A 15,190-nucleotide genomic window follows, 5' to 3' on the forward strand; every position below is an offset into this window, starting at 1 on the left:
TGCCCGCCTCCGTTGCGTAAAAGCTATTCGTGCGCTATACTTGTAGCTTTTTTATTTTTAAAGTGTACCGGACTCAGCGACAGTTTGTATAGTCTTGCTGCAGGTGCGTGCAGTGCTCCATACCTGCCTCGTTGCCTCTTTGATATTTCCCTGTTTCCCTTCTTTGCACAGTGTAGAGAAGAAAAAAAAAAAACGGGACCCTCATCTGGTGCTCCCTAATTTTCCTATCCTCGTATCTCTCTCTCTCTCTCTCTCTTCTACCCACCGTGGTGGCTCAGTGGCTATTGCATTCTGCTACTGAGCACAGGGTCCCGGGTTCCATTCCCGACCCGCGGCGGCCGCATTTCGATAGGAATGAAGTGCAAAAAAAAAAAAAAAGTCCGTGTACTTAGAATTAGGCGCACGCTAAAGAGCCCCATTTAAAATTAATCCCGAGCCCTCCACCAGGGCGTCTCTTCTAGCCCCAGTGTCGATTCGCGTTGTTCAACCAAATCACTCACTCGATCAATCAATCTGTATCAATCAATAAATTAATTCGCCCATAAATTAATAATTAATTAATCAAACTTCTCTTGAAAGGCGTTCAGTAAGGATGCCACGAGAGCGGAGGCTGCCTTTACTTGTGAATTCGTGCCGTAAACGCAGGCTCTTTTCATTGCAGAAAAAAAACACATTTATTGAGAATTCTTTACCACATTCATAATGTAGTTGGCGCGGTTGATCACTTATGGGGTTTAACCTGCTGAAATAAGACGAGGGATTCGATACGCGCGGCAGCGTAGAGCTCCGGTTGAATATATAGTGGGAATTCTTTAACGTTAACCTAAATCTGAGCGCGCAAAATTTTTTTTTCCTTCTACCTACATTGGAACGCGGACGTTCCCTGGATTTGAGACCCTGACCTATTATATAGGGTCTAGCAGCAGAGTGCCGTATACATTGGAACAGTGCGGTGGGGAGTGCAGTTAAAGAAGGCTGGCGCGGTGCGACCCATTGTTTTTGCTAGGACTAGTGAAACATAAAAGTAATAATAATGCCTGATAAACTACGACATGCGGATTACTCTCTTTGAACTCTATCGGTGCTTGTTTGGTGAAATAAAGGTAGATTATTGTCAAATAAAATCATGACCCATTCCACTCTGTGAAGGTGGATAAACAGCGAAGTTGTTTAGCACACTACACAGAGGTGAGACAGAAATTTTGAGCAAAGGTACGAACACATTTATTTATATACATCTGCATGGACGACCACAATATATATATATATATATATATATATATATATATATATATATATATATATATATATATATATATATATATATATAGAGAGAGAGAGAGAGAGAGAGAAAGTTGTGGCGGCGAGAAAAGCACTCGGCCGCCGTTGGTATCATTCACACAAAAGAATAAACACACCACGTATATAAGTGGAAACACGTTCTTCTTTACTGTCAAACGTATATATATAGCCTCTGCACTACGAGAGGGATTAGCCATTGCATCTTTTGCTTGCTTAGGGGTGTATGAGCCATTGCTGGTGATGATAGTGTTTGCTGACGCAGAACAAAAAATGCACGGGTGCCTAGCCATAAACAGCTTCGCTGTAAAAAGCAAGGCTCAATTTTCCTGCACGATACTGACACCCGTACTGTGACGTCAATGACATCATCTCGCGATGCCATATATTTCGCCGTACACTTTCGCGCATTTCAGTTCGTCCGACACTGCAGCGTTTCAAGAAAAAAAAAAAAAACAGTGTCTATATTCAGTTTTCGCTCAATTTCGTAATGAAATGCGATGTTTTCCTAAGCAATTACCCCTTTACTACTCTCGACCAGACGCCAATCCTGTCTTGCGCAGCAACACGGTCGTATACGTGCCTTTATTACCTAACGTACTTGGCCTTCGAACGCACACCGATGACTGTGGGCACGCGCGCGAAGTGCCTTCTGAGAAAAGCGTCTCGTGATCATATTAGTACAGGGAGGAGATTACAGCGCCTTTTAGCCAACGCTCGGCCCTTGTACTTCATAACCGAACTAAGAGGTATTTGAACTGGCAAAGTGAGAGCGGGGCCGTCATGCGCCACCACTTATTCTAGCTATAGCTTATGGATGGTTTGCATTGACGTCATCGTGGCCGCCATCTTGGGTCACTAGAACGTCGAGAAGATGCGCAAAGCCAGAAATGTGACGGCACGACAACGCGACACATACAGGCGCGCTTTGCTCCGGGAGACAAATTGATAAGAGTGGCAATCCGGTGAAAAAAAAATATGGTCACCGTCAAAAAGGCGAAACAATGTACGCGGTGCTAATAAGTGCACTGACGTCATCGAGACTGGCCGCCATGTTTGAGTACCAGCACGGTGAAAAAACTACGTCCGTGACGTCGCGTGAAAACCATCTGTAGAGAAACAATTAGAGATGTATGGCTGAACTCTTTTTTTTCGCCGTGTAGCCGCTGTCGCCTTTTGAGTATCCGGTAATGCACGTAAGAAAAACGTTACGCAGCGAGCATGCACGCGATTTGGCTGAAAAGGAACCCTATTCTTTGCTGCACTTCGTTCCGTGGGTATTCCTGCACTTCGTTCCGTGGGTATTTCTGCACTTCGTTCCGGGGTTATTCCTTCACTTCGTTCCGTGGGTATTGTGGGACTTCGTTCCGTGGGTATTGTGGCACTTCGTCTCGTGGGTATTGTGGCACTTCGTTCCGTGGGTATTGTGGGACTTCGTTCCGTGGGTATTGCTGCACTTCGTTCCGTGGGTATTGCTGCACTTCGTTCCGTGGGTATTGCTGCACTTCGTTCCGTGGGTATTGCTGCACTTCGTTCCGTGGGTATTGTGGCACTTCGTTCCGTGGGTATTGCTGCACTTCGTTCCGTGGGTATTGTGGGACTTCGTTCCGTGGGTATTGCTGCACTTCGTTCCGTGGGTATTGCTGCACTTCGTTCCGTGGGTATTGCTGCACTTCGTTCCGTGGGTATTGTGGGACTTCGTCTCGTGGGTATTGTGGCACTTCGTTCCGTGGGTATTGCTGCACTTCGTTCCGTGGGTATTGCTGCACTTCGTTCCGTGGGTATTGCTGCACTTCGTTCCGTGGGTATTGCTGCACTTCGTTCCGTGGGTATTGCTGCACTTCGTTCCGTGGGTATTGCTGCACTTCGTTCCGTGGGTATTGCTGCACTTCGTTCCGTGGGTATTGCTGCACTTCGTTCCGTGGGTATTGCTGCACTTCGTTCCGTGGGTATTGCTGCACTTCGTTCCGTGGGTATTGTGGGACTTCGTTCCGTGGGTATTGCTGCACTTCGTTCCGTGGGTATTGCTGCACTTCGTTTCGTGGGTATTGTGGGACTTCGTTCCGTGGGTATTGCTGCACTTCGTTCCGTGGGTATTGCTGCACTTCGTTCCGTGGGTATTGCTGCACTTCGTTCCGTGGGTATTGTGGGACTTCGTTCCGTGGGTAGTGCTGCACTTCGTTCCGTGGGTACTGTGGCACTTCGTTCCGTGGGTATTGCTGCACTTCGTTCCGTGGGTATTGTGGGACTTCGTTCCGTGGGTATTGTGGGACTTCGTTCCGTGGGTATTGCTGCACTTCGTTCCGTCGGTATTGCTGCACTTCGTTCCGTGGGTATTGTGGGACTTCGTTTCGTGGGTATTCCTGCACTTCGTTCCGTGGGTATTGTGGCACTTCGTTCCGTGGGTATTGTGGGACTTCGTTCCGTGGGTATTGCTGCACTTCGTTCCGTGGGTATTGCTGCACTTCGTTCCGTGGGTATTGTGGGACTTCGTTCCGTGGGTATTGTGGGACTTCGTTCCGTGGGTATTGCTGCACTTCGTTCCGTGGGTACTGTGGCACTTCGTTTCGTGGGTATTCCTGCACTTCGTTCCGTGGGTATTGTGGGACTTCGTTCCGTGGGTATTGCTGCACTTCGTTCCGTGGGTATTGCTGCACTTCGTTCCGTGGGTATTGCTGCACTTCGTTCCGTGGGTATTGCTGCACTTCGTTCCGTGGGTATTGCTGCACTTCGTTCCGTGGGTATTGTGGGACTTCGTTCCGTGGGTATTGCTGCACTTCGTTCCGTGGGTATTGCTGCACTTCGTTCCGTGGGTACTGTGGCACTTCGTTCCGTGGGTATTGTGGGACTTCGTTCCGTGGGTATTGCTGCACTTCGTTCCGTGGGTATTGCTGCACTTCGTTCCGTGGGTATTGCTGCACTTCGTTCCGTGGGTATTGTGGGACTTCGTTCCGTGGGTATTGCTGCACTTCGTTCCGTGGGTATTGCTGCACTTCGTTCCGTGGGTATTGCTGCACTTCGTTCCGTGGGTATTGCTGCACTTCGTTCCGTCGGTATTGTGGGACTTCGTTCCGTGGGTATTGCTGCACTTCGTTCCGTGGGTATTGCTGCACTTCGTTCCGTGGGTATTGCTGCACTTCGTTCCGTGGGTATTGCTGCACTTCGTTCCGTGGGTATTGCTGCACTTCGTTCCGTGGGTATTGTGGGACTTCGTTCCGTGGGTATTGTGGGACTTCGTTCCGTGGGTATTGCTGCACTTCGTTCCGTGGGTACTGTGGCACTTCGTTTCGTGGGTATTCCTGCACTTCGTTCCGTGGGTATTGTGGGACTTCGTTCCGTGGGTATTGCTGCACTTCGTTCCGTGGGTATTGCTGCACTTCGTTCCGTGGGTATTGCTGCACTTCGTTCCGTGGGTATTGCTGCACTTCGTTCCGTGGGTATTGCTGCACTTCGTTCCGTGGGTATTGCTGCACTTCGTTCCGTGGGTATTGTGGGACTTCGTTCCGTGGGTATTGCTGCACTTCGTTCCGTGGGTACTGTGGCACTTCGTTCCGTGGGTATTGTGGGACTTCGTTCCGTGGGTATTGTGGGACTTCGTTCCGTGGGTATTGCTGCACTTCGTTCCGTGGGTATTGCTGCACTTCGTTCCGTGGGTATTGCTGCACTTCGTTCCGTGGGTATTGTGGGACTTCGTTCCGTGGGTATTGTGGGACTTCGTTCCGTGGGTATTGCTGCACTTCGTTCCGTGGGTATTGCTGCACTTCGTTCCGTGGGTATTGCTGCACTTCGTTCCGTGGGTATTGCTGCACTTCGTTCCGTGGGTATTGCTGCACTTCGTTCCGTGGGTATTGCTGCACTTCGTTCCGTGGGTATTGCTGCACTTCGTTCCGTGGGTACTGTGGCACTTCGTTCCGTGGGTATTGTGGGACTTCGTTCCGTGGGTATTGCTGCACTTCGTTCCGTGGGTATTGCTGCACTTCGTTCCGTGGGTATTGCTGCACTTCGTTCCGTGGGTATTGCTGCACTTCGTTCCGTGGGTATTGCTGCACTTCGTTCCGTGGGTATTGCTGCACTTCGTTCCGTGGGTATTGCTGCACTTCGTTCCGTGGGTATTGTGGGACTTCGTTCCGTGGGTATTGCTGCACTTCGTTCCGTGGGTATTGCTGCACTTCGTCCGTGGGTATTGCTGCACTTCGTTCCGTGGGTATTGCTGCACTTCGTTCCGTGAGTATTGTGGGACTTCGTTCCGTGGGTATTGTGGGACTTCGTTTCGTGGGTATTGTGGGACTTCGTTCCGTGGGTATTGCTGCACTTCGTTCCGTGGGTATTGCTGCACTTCGTTCCGGGGGTATTGTGGGACTTCGTTCCGTGGGTATTGCTGCACTTCGTTCCGTGGGTATTGCTGCACTTCGTTCCGTGGGTATTGCTGCACTTCGTTCCGTGGGTATTGTGGGACTTCGTCTCGTGGGTATTGTGGCACTTCGTTCCGTGGGTATTGCTGCACTTCGTTCCGTGGGTATTGCTGCACTTCGTTCCGTGGGTATTGCTGCACTTCGTTCCGTGGGTATTGCTGCACTTCGTTCCGTGGGTATTGCTGCACTTCGTTCCGTGGGTATTGCTGCACTTCGTTCCGTGGGTATTGCTGCACTTCGTTCCGTGGGTATTGCTGCACTTCGTTCCGTGGGTATTGCTGCACTTCGTTCCGTGGGTATTGCTGCACTTCGTTCCGTGGGTATTGCTGCACTTCGTTCCGTGGGTATTGCTGCACTTCGTTCCGTGGGTATTGCTGCACTTCGTTCCGTGGGTATTGCTGCACTTCGTTCCATGGGTATTGTGGGACTTCGTTCCGTGGGTATTGCTGCACTTCGTTCCGTGGGTATTGCTGCACTTCGTTCCGTGGGTACTGTGGCACTTCGTTTCGTGGGTATTCCTGCACTTCGTTCCGTGGGTATTGTGGGACTTCGTTCCGTGGGTATTGCGGCAATTCGTTCCGTGGGTATTAGTGACAGTTGCGCGCGAGCGAACGACCGCTTCTTTCGCACGGGCTATAGAAAGATGTTCACATTTGTTGTCTTTACCGCGCGATGATCTTGCGATCTGGTCGATGCTCGGCTGCATGAAAGCCGTGCAAGCAAGAAAAGAAAGGAAGCGAGAAAATAGTACTGGTATAGGTATGTTACAAGAAAGAACAAAAAGAGGTGTAATAAAGATCAACGGTGATCGTCAATGTAAGCGATTGACCGAGCACATTTAGAAATGTACTCGCTCGAATAAATGAGCGACGCTCTTGAAGGCGTGTATTTGTTGTAGTTATGAGGACATTCACGTGGCGCTTCTTGTTTCATGGCGCAATTCCGCAGAGAATAGAGCCGTTAGCCAGCGCGTCCGTAGCGGTAGTATAGGTGAGTAGCACGAGCGTCTTGAAGGGTTAATAAAGAGCAGTGCTGAATCAATTTAGACTGGAAAATTCATTCTTACAAAATTACATTTTTCATTAATTTCACGGTATTTTGATTATCAGAATAGAAATTGAAGGCGTATGTATCATTTTCTTTTTTTAATCTCTAGCGCCGGTGCGACATTTTCGACGTTGTAAATTCAGTCTCTGGCTCCTTTGGAAAGCAATGTAGTCCATCTTTAACGATAAAAAAAAATTAACCAGACCTGTCCTTTGGAATGCATAACAAGCTTGAGGTCCCGGGATCAGATCAGGCGGTCGCATTTCGACGGTGGCGAAACGCGAGAACGCCAGTGCACGGCGCATTTGGTGCTCGTTTAAGAACCGCAGGGTGGTTCAGATTGATTCGGTGTCTCCCGCTACACAGGTGCCTCATAATCATATCGCGGTTTTGGTACGTAAAACCACAGAATTTAATTTTCTTTTGTCCTTTGGAATACACTGTAGTTCACATTTACCGATAGGTAATTGTGTGGCGTCATGAATTCAGTTTCCCGGTTCCTTCGGAATACAATGTATATAGTCCATCTTTACCGATAGGAGAGTAACTATGCCCGCGCGCATGACGTCATGACCATGATCCGTGACGTCACGACGAGTTGGCGCGGGAAGGCGGCGTCGACGCCCGTCATTAGCTTCTACGCGTTTTTCTGCCTGACCAAGCCTCCGCTTACGGTGAGAGATGTCATTGCATTATACTGATATTTACTTTTATATAATGCATGTATGTAGTTCGGCAGGCGGGCGAGTATACATGGCAAACGTATAGTTAATAAACGACAGAAAAAAATATTAACACAACTTAACTTAATATGCCCCCTCTGACGTCCGTTTATACCCAATTAGCCAATCTATCGAGCGAGCTCCTCCTACAGCTATCAACTCCAGTGCTGCAGGTTATTGTGAATCGAAGCGCGAAATATATCGACTTCTCAAAGCCTGCTTGCCGTTCGGGCTACAGCTGTATAGTTTCTTTCCAAACTCGCCACGACTCCGTCTTGGAGGAAGATGCCCCGCGGCGACGGAGGGGAGGGGTTGACTAATTTGTCAATGGAACGAATGTGTAGTGAGAAAGGTGTCTTTGAACATAACCAAATGAGTATTAAGCGACCTCACCTCACGTAGTGAAAGAAGGCGGTCAGCTTAACCAAAGCACGTTTGCGATGTAATAAGGTCTCGTTCCAGTCTTACGCACACCTATAAATCTGCGTATACGCAGTCATGCGGTCGTTTATTCATGAGGCACGTGCTGCGCAGATATCGCGTTTATAGGTAAATCCACCGGTTAAACCCGACAGAAGGCTAAAATAGCACGCCCTTGGGCAAAATGGTTCGTGGTCTTCAAGCTATGCCAAGTGCCCAAGAGCAGACGGTACGTCTGCAGAATAAAGGGGGGCGACACAGGCGCGTATGTCCCCTATCGTGTGTCGTCTGTTGATTTTCATGCACTTTGTGGTTTGGAGACTAACCCAAGTTGTGAAAGTTCTGCAACTGCGAGCACTCCAGGCAGTGGCGTAGCCAGGGAGTGGCACACCAGGCACGTGCCCCGAACCCCCAGAGAGACAGAGAGAGAGAGAGACAAAAGGGAAGGAAAGACAGGGAGGTTAGCCAGTGTACCGGCTGGCTACCCTGTGCTGGGGAAAGGGGAAAAGGGAATAAAAGTAGAAAGAAGTTAAAGAAAAAAAAAACGAGAAAAATTCACATAGTAGCGCCATGCTACGCGCTACAACATTCCAAGGCGGTCGCACAATTCACAAGCCCTTAAAAACTTCAGCAAAACCCTTAAGGCCTTGAGTGCTGAAACCCGTCTGGATCAGTGTCCTATAACTTTTTCTTCTGTGAAGAAGCGATTGGCCAGCTTTTCGAGCCCCCAAATTTCTGTGTTAGTATGAGGCCTGCAGCCCAGCCACCCCCTCCCTTCTCTCCCCCTCCCCGTGCCCAGACAAGCGGGTGCCCCACCGAAAAAAAATTTCTAGCTACGCCACTGGCTGTGGATGAACACTTCACCACCGGGAAGTGTTTTCTCCTTGAATTGTCTTGAAATGTGTCCTCTTCAGCAAAACGGTGCGTAATTCTGCCAGTATTGCTATAGAAAGTGGGCCGCGTATTTCACTCCATTACAAGAAGCGCGCCGTTGTGAAGCCTCTCCAGCGATCTTGTGCAACCGCTCGTTATACTGTACATTACATTGCGCGTATATAGCAGATGTGCATATATGGCTGCGTGCTTCTGCAGAACCGGTTACGGGATGGCCGTCAAATTAACACTGCATACCACGATCGTGCAGTTTCTCACGACGCGGAGGGGGCGGTGCCCACAGCTGGACCCCGTGACGGCAAGGTCACATGACATACGCGAAACCTCGGTGGCGCTCCGACCTGTTGTTCAATGTCACCAGGAGCTCGTTCACTGCGCCGCCGGCACCAACCTTCGCCACCGATTAAGGGCGGGTAGATCTCGAGAAAGTTTACAGCTATAACGTCCGAATGTAACGGACCCCAAAGGTCGTCGACTCGCGTCATTGAAGCAGCGCACTGCATTGATCTGATCCGCCGGTGCTTGCCTTTTCACTTCCCGACCAAGGTGAAACGTACGAGTTGCGCGTTGAGGTGTGTATTTACATTGGCAGTGCGTCGCGGACGATTAATACATGCCTTTAGCCCGAAAGGTCAAGACGTGAAAGCACAGGTGACGTCTTTGCTCAGAGCCGGAGCGTTATGAGGCGTGCAGCAGGACACGAGAATAGAAAAGTGGACATCATGTTGTTGTCCACTTTTCTACTCTTGTGTCCTGTCTGCACGCCTCACCTCCTTTTTTGCATAATGAAGTCAGGTTGGCGCCTTCAAAATGCTACTTCGGGTACTTCAGCGATGACTGTCAAACGGAGCGTTTCGCCAGCGTTCTCGAACCTACTGTCGTCGGTATCACCACCACGTTGTCGGGATAACGTAGAAAGTCTTGTAAGAATAAAATGCGTACCGAAATTCTGCAGTGGCAACATGGATTGGCCGACGTTGATACCACGCACGCACGCACGCACACACGCACGCACGCACGCACGCACGCACGCACGCACGCACGCACGCAAGGGTTCCGTGTGTCTATAAATAAAATAGCCAGCAACGAATGTCAAGATTTGCAAAGAGAAAACAACTCCTCGCCGTTGTCGCGACTTTGTCGCCATCGTGATGAATTGAAATGTGGGTTTTTATGTGCCGAAACCACGATTTGATTATTGGCGGCGAGTACTTACGGAGTCGCCATCTATCGGAAGCGCCTCGCTGGCGTAGTATGAGGGATCACGCGGCGCGCTCCTCATAGGTTTTGCTGTCAGCGCTCACTGAAAACACCACGCACGAGCTCTCCCGCACATTTCTGTAAGTGCTTTCGAAACGAGAGAAGTTTTTTACTGTCTAAATAATAATCTTGGGCAAACTGAAAGCACAGAATCGTTTACAGACGCTATCTCTTTACCGAAAACGTACAGTGAACGCCACTGCGCGCGGTCACCGCGATGGAGTCTCCCGAACCGGCTTCTTGCGTGAAAGGTAGGCGAACGCTGAGAGCAAACTATCTGAAATACGTTCTTATAGTGTTTGTATAACTAAATGGAGCGTAAGAGAATGAAGCCTCAATGCAGCGATCGCACAGATTCGCAGCGACCGACTGCGCGTCTGCATGCTTCTCCGTGCACTGTTTCGCTTTCGCCGCGTGCGCGTTTTCGCACCGTGCCATGGGCTTTAGGCCTCAGAATATGAGCATTTGACAGTATACAAGCAACCATTGTTGCGTGGGCGCTATCAGAGCTGTTCAAAAATAATTTCATTGTAGAGACTTCGACGCCTACTGTGATGTGCCGTCGCGACTAATCAATCTTTTTTTTTTTCTTCTAAATTCTTGGACATTTCAATATTATTTCTCGAGTTGAGTAGCACTGTATGTTTATCGGTGTTCTCAGCGTGCGATTTCCCGCTGCTTCTTTTTTGTAATCCAGTACATTAATTCATAACACAAACATGACCATATGCCATGCTTTTTTTTTTAAATTTGCTTCTTACCACACCCTTTCCACTCCAGTGAACTTGCCAGTATCTATAGCATCGACAAGTTCATAGACGAAACCGTCATGACATTAGTCGGGCAGTGGACTCGGGCGAGCGTCTCAGTGCGCGTTTTCCGAACATCGCAGACCCGGCGCCGTAGCAGAGATCTTCCTCGCGTCTGTGCTTGCTGCATACCCGAGCTGTAGCCGACGACTGTTTCTCGGTTTTATGTTTCGCGAGCCAAGCTTCACGCAGCTTTTTGCCTGCGGCTACGTGTTAATAAGGCTGACACCGGGCTCCGTTGCGTACGTCCGACACTGTGGCACCGAGGAGCAGTCTACCATGCTGCGCACCTTCAAAGGCAGCCACTACCTATTGTAGTGCTTTCAAGCGTTGTAAAAGAGACGCTCGAAGCGGGAGAATCTGCCACTAAATGAGGACCGCAGCGTACGAGGGAATTTAAACTCTCGTTTTCAGCTCGCTTCGGCGCTCCCGAAGCAGCCGACGCGGCCTCTGTGTCCACGTGATCCCTAATAGGACGTCACGCCGAAGCTGGCGCCAGCTTTTCCAGTGGTGGAGCTCGAGGGCAATAAGGCGCGCCGCAGTGAAGGCACTCCGGAATAATTTTGGCCACCAGGGGACCTTTATCGTGCCGCCAATGCACGGGACATGAGTGTTCCTGCAGGTGTTCCTGCACACACACGTACACACACACGCACGCGCACACGCACGCACGCACACACAAAGTCACCTCCCTCGGATACACTGTTGTTAGTCACTGTTCACATTCGGGTACGTGTGCTGGGCAAGCGGCCAAATAGATTCGTTAAGCGCAATAGGCTTGGCCACAAGCAGAATGACTCGTTAAGTACCCGTCCTTCTTTTCTTTTGTTTCTTTTTAACCATGAGGAAAACCATACCTAGCTCGCCCCTGACTTGTGCATAATAATGTGCAACAAAAGTAGAGAGATTGAGTTGTTTGGCTACCTTTTCTGGCGCAGATGGCAAATTGCGCAATGGGATCGTGTCCTTCGATCCGTGGGATGGCATTTTCTTTTCATTGGTTTTGCTTTTAAATGGACACTGAGTAGATGAATTATTTGAGCTATGTAAGTAATAGCTCTTCAACAATACCAGAAAATCCACTCTTAACGCGCGGAGACACTTGGTAAGCAATAAAAATAAAAAGAAACTCGAAAATGAAAATCGCGTGGCAAAGCCGCCTTGAAGTTCCCACACCATGCGGATCGCCATGAAATCAAATAGATTTTGACCCCGTCTGCTCTAGCGTAGTTACTTTCCTTTTTTATCGGTGACTGATTGAAACACGTTTTTTTATTATACAATGGGACTACGTTGTATTTCGAAGCCCTCGCACGAAATTTATGCATGGCGCATATGTGTGCCACATATTTCTTATGTGTGGCCGTATACAAACACATATAGGGCCACATATAACGTCCTATATGGATATATACAGCAACCTTCGTGGGCCCAGATGTCGCGTTGGGGGGACCTTATGCGGCGCCATATATCCGTGGTCATATATGTATGATAAGTTATATGGCGAGTTGTATACACGGCACAATAACATATAACCTGATATACGCGGCCAAATCCGCCGCGGTGGTTTAGCGGCTGTGGTGGTTGCGCTGCTGCAGGCACGAACGAGGTCGCGGGATCGAATCCCGGCCGCGGCGGCCGCATTTGGATGGGGGCGGAATGAAAAAAGAAAGAAGAGCCCATGTCCCATGCGTTGGGGACACGTTAAAGATCTTCTGGTGGTCGCAATTAATCCGGAATCCCCTGCTTCAGCGTGCCCCGTAATCAAATCGTGCTTTTGCCACGTAAAACCCCGGAATTGATTGATTGATTGATTGATTGATTGATTGATTGATTGATTGATTGATTGATTGATTGATTGATTGATTGATTGATTGATTGATTGATTGATTGATTGATTGATTGATTGATTGATCGATCGATCGATCGATCGATATATACGGCCGTATATACGCTAGCTTATACGGTGTGTTTACATATATGGCAAACTTCTCATGTGACCTATATATCGTACCTTACGCGGCTGCGTTAAATACCACATACAGCACGTTCTTTTTTTTTATTGGGGAGAATCAAAGACTGAACTTAGCAAGTTTCGAAAACTATTATTGTGCTAAAACGGCCCAAATGGGTAAAATACTTTACTAAATACTTGAAATCCGTGACGTCACGCTGACGTGCAGGCACTGGGTGTTTCAGCGCAAAAATGTTTTAAAATTACCGCAAATAAGGTTTCGAAAGGAGGGTGTGTTCAGAGAAGGACATACTTAGTATGTCCTTCTCAGTACTTCTCAGTGCTCAGTACTTCTTAGTACTTTTATATGTGGTGGGAAAATATATCTGGAAAGGAATCAACCTTCGTATGGCGACAGTTCGCACGGATTTCCTTAAAAAAAATTACATATATATATATATATAATGTTCGTATGCCAATAATGGTGGAAAAGAGCGTTTTAACGACATGCAGATTTTTCAAATTCGAAAGCCTATCCCTCAAAAATTAACACACTGTCACCCACCAAAATTGTTTTCCGGTAAATATATATTACCAGTAAAGTATTGGTCCACGGAAAGTTACATTTATGTCACGCACTGTACATTTACGAAAATTTTCTAATCCTTGGTTTTTGAGCAACGAAAAAATAATTCAACACATAGCTGCGTGCGTTTATTTGATGCCCCTTCTGTTCACCCTCATATGCCTTCAGGCAAATAACCGCGATATAAAACAGACATAAAAAAAAAAAAACGAAACTAGTCAGCTGATGTGTTGTCTCAGCTCCTTCCTCTCCTTCCCGTACTGAGAACTAGCACGACAGAACATGGGTGGCTATAGCATGGCAGACTACTTGCCAGTCAACCATGTGACTAGCAACTATTCAGCTGGCTTATTGTCTCTCATATTGTATGCTTCCGGCCCCATCTGTTCTAGTTAGCATGTCAGGACATGTCTAGCTATAAGCATGACTGACTAGTAGCTACAGTCATCCGCGTGTCGTGTTACTTCGTTTCCCGTTCTGCATGTAGTCTTAGGCTGTGGGCTACGGTGTTATTTGTACCAACTAGCTCACGTGAAACCACTGCTTCATGCATTGTAGTGCAGCCCCGGCCGTCGGTAATCTACAATCCACGTCCCCGCAGGATTGTTGCATGCAGTCCGAGAGTCAAATTTTTGTTCACCGGACACCGCGGGAAGCAAGGGGTCGAAGGAGAGTGGGCAAGCAAGGGCGTCTAGTCTAAACGAGGGCACAGCCCCGTCCCTATCGCGTCCGTCGCCGCATTATACGCGCACACCCTCGTGCTACCACGCCAGACGCGTGACCTTCGGCGCCACCGGCGCGACCTCCGCCGTACAGCGACGCCGGAGCCATCGTTGCAGCGTGTTGCGTTATGCAGTATATGCCGCCTCGTGTGCGTTATGGCACTGTGCCCGTCTAGGCTTTTCTTTAACTATCTTTTCTTTATTGTGTTTTCCTGACCTCTGCACTCTCAAAAATAATCGAGGCGTCAGTTGTCCCTGCGTAGCACGATATATTTTATCGTTAAACGGCGGTGCAGGAATATCCCCTTGGGGGGCTCTTCAGAACACCCGTAGCTGTAGCTGAGCGCATGGATAAGGTTTTTCAAGACAGACACGTGTGTCTTCTGAGTTGTATTTTTTTTTAGATTAATTAAAAAAACAAGACTATATGTGGGCTACGCGAATGTTCATTTTATAAATGCCTTAATCGTGGTACTCTGCGGACATTAGGGGCGCGAACAATGGCACTAGTCAGGTACACTGTTAATTATGGTTCGCTAATTCAGTTTCTAACAAACAAAAGTAGGGGTTATGTTGCAAATCCGAAACCCAAGTCAGCTATTAGATTACGCAATAAAGCATGCCCGTAGGCTTAAAAATCTTGTGTTCAGAGAAGCACGGTCGAGAAGCATGTACGTCCGCAAAACGTGCGGCGATATGTATTAATTCTGTTCCAGCTAACAGATGTGCGTGTCAATTCGTATGCGTCAACACGTAACGCTGGGAGCTACATTGCGCTAAGTTACCGAAATTCAGAATGCAAGGCCAACAGAGTCAGTCCTTCCTCTTAGGATATATATGCCTGGCCAACGCAACACCTCGAAAAGTTGCGCGTACCATATCGTATGGTTCTAAACTGTACTATCGTGGCGCGCGCCATTGCCAACTACGGGGCTGCCGCATGTACTTGGCAGAGTTGTATGGGCGCCGTGGCCTCTAGCTCGACCCCGCGAGGCGAACATGCTCCATCGGAGGAGGGGTGACCGGCCGCCGCATGAGTCAGAGGTGGCAGCGTGACGTCCGTGG

The sequence above is a fragment of the Dermacentor andersoni genome, chromosome 6, assembly GCF_023375885.2.
Source record: "Dermacentor andersoni chromosome 6, qqDerAnde1_hic_scaffold, whole genome shotgun sequence".
In the NCBI taxonomy this organism is placed as follows: domain Eukaryota; kingdom Metazoa; phylum Arthropoda; class Arachnida; order Ixodida; family Ixodidae; genus Dermacentor; species Dermacentor andersoni.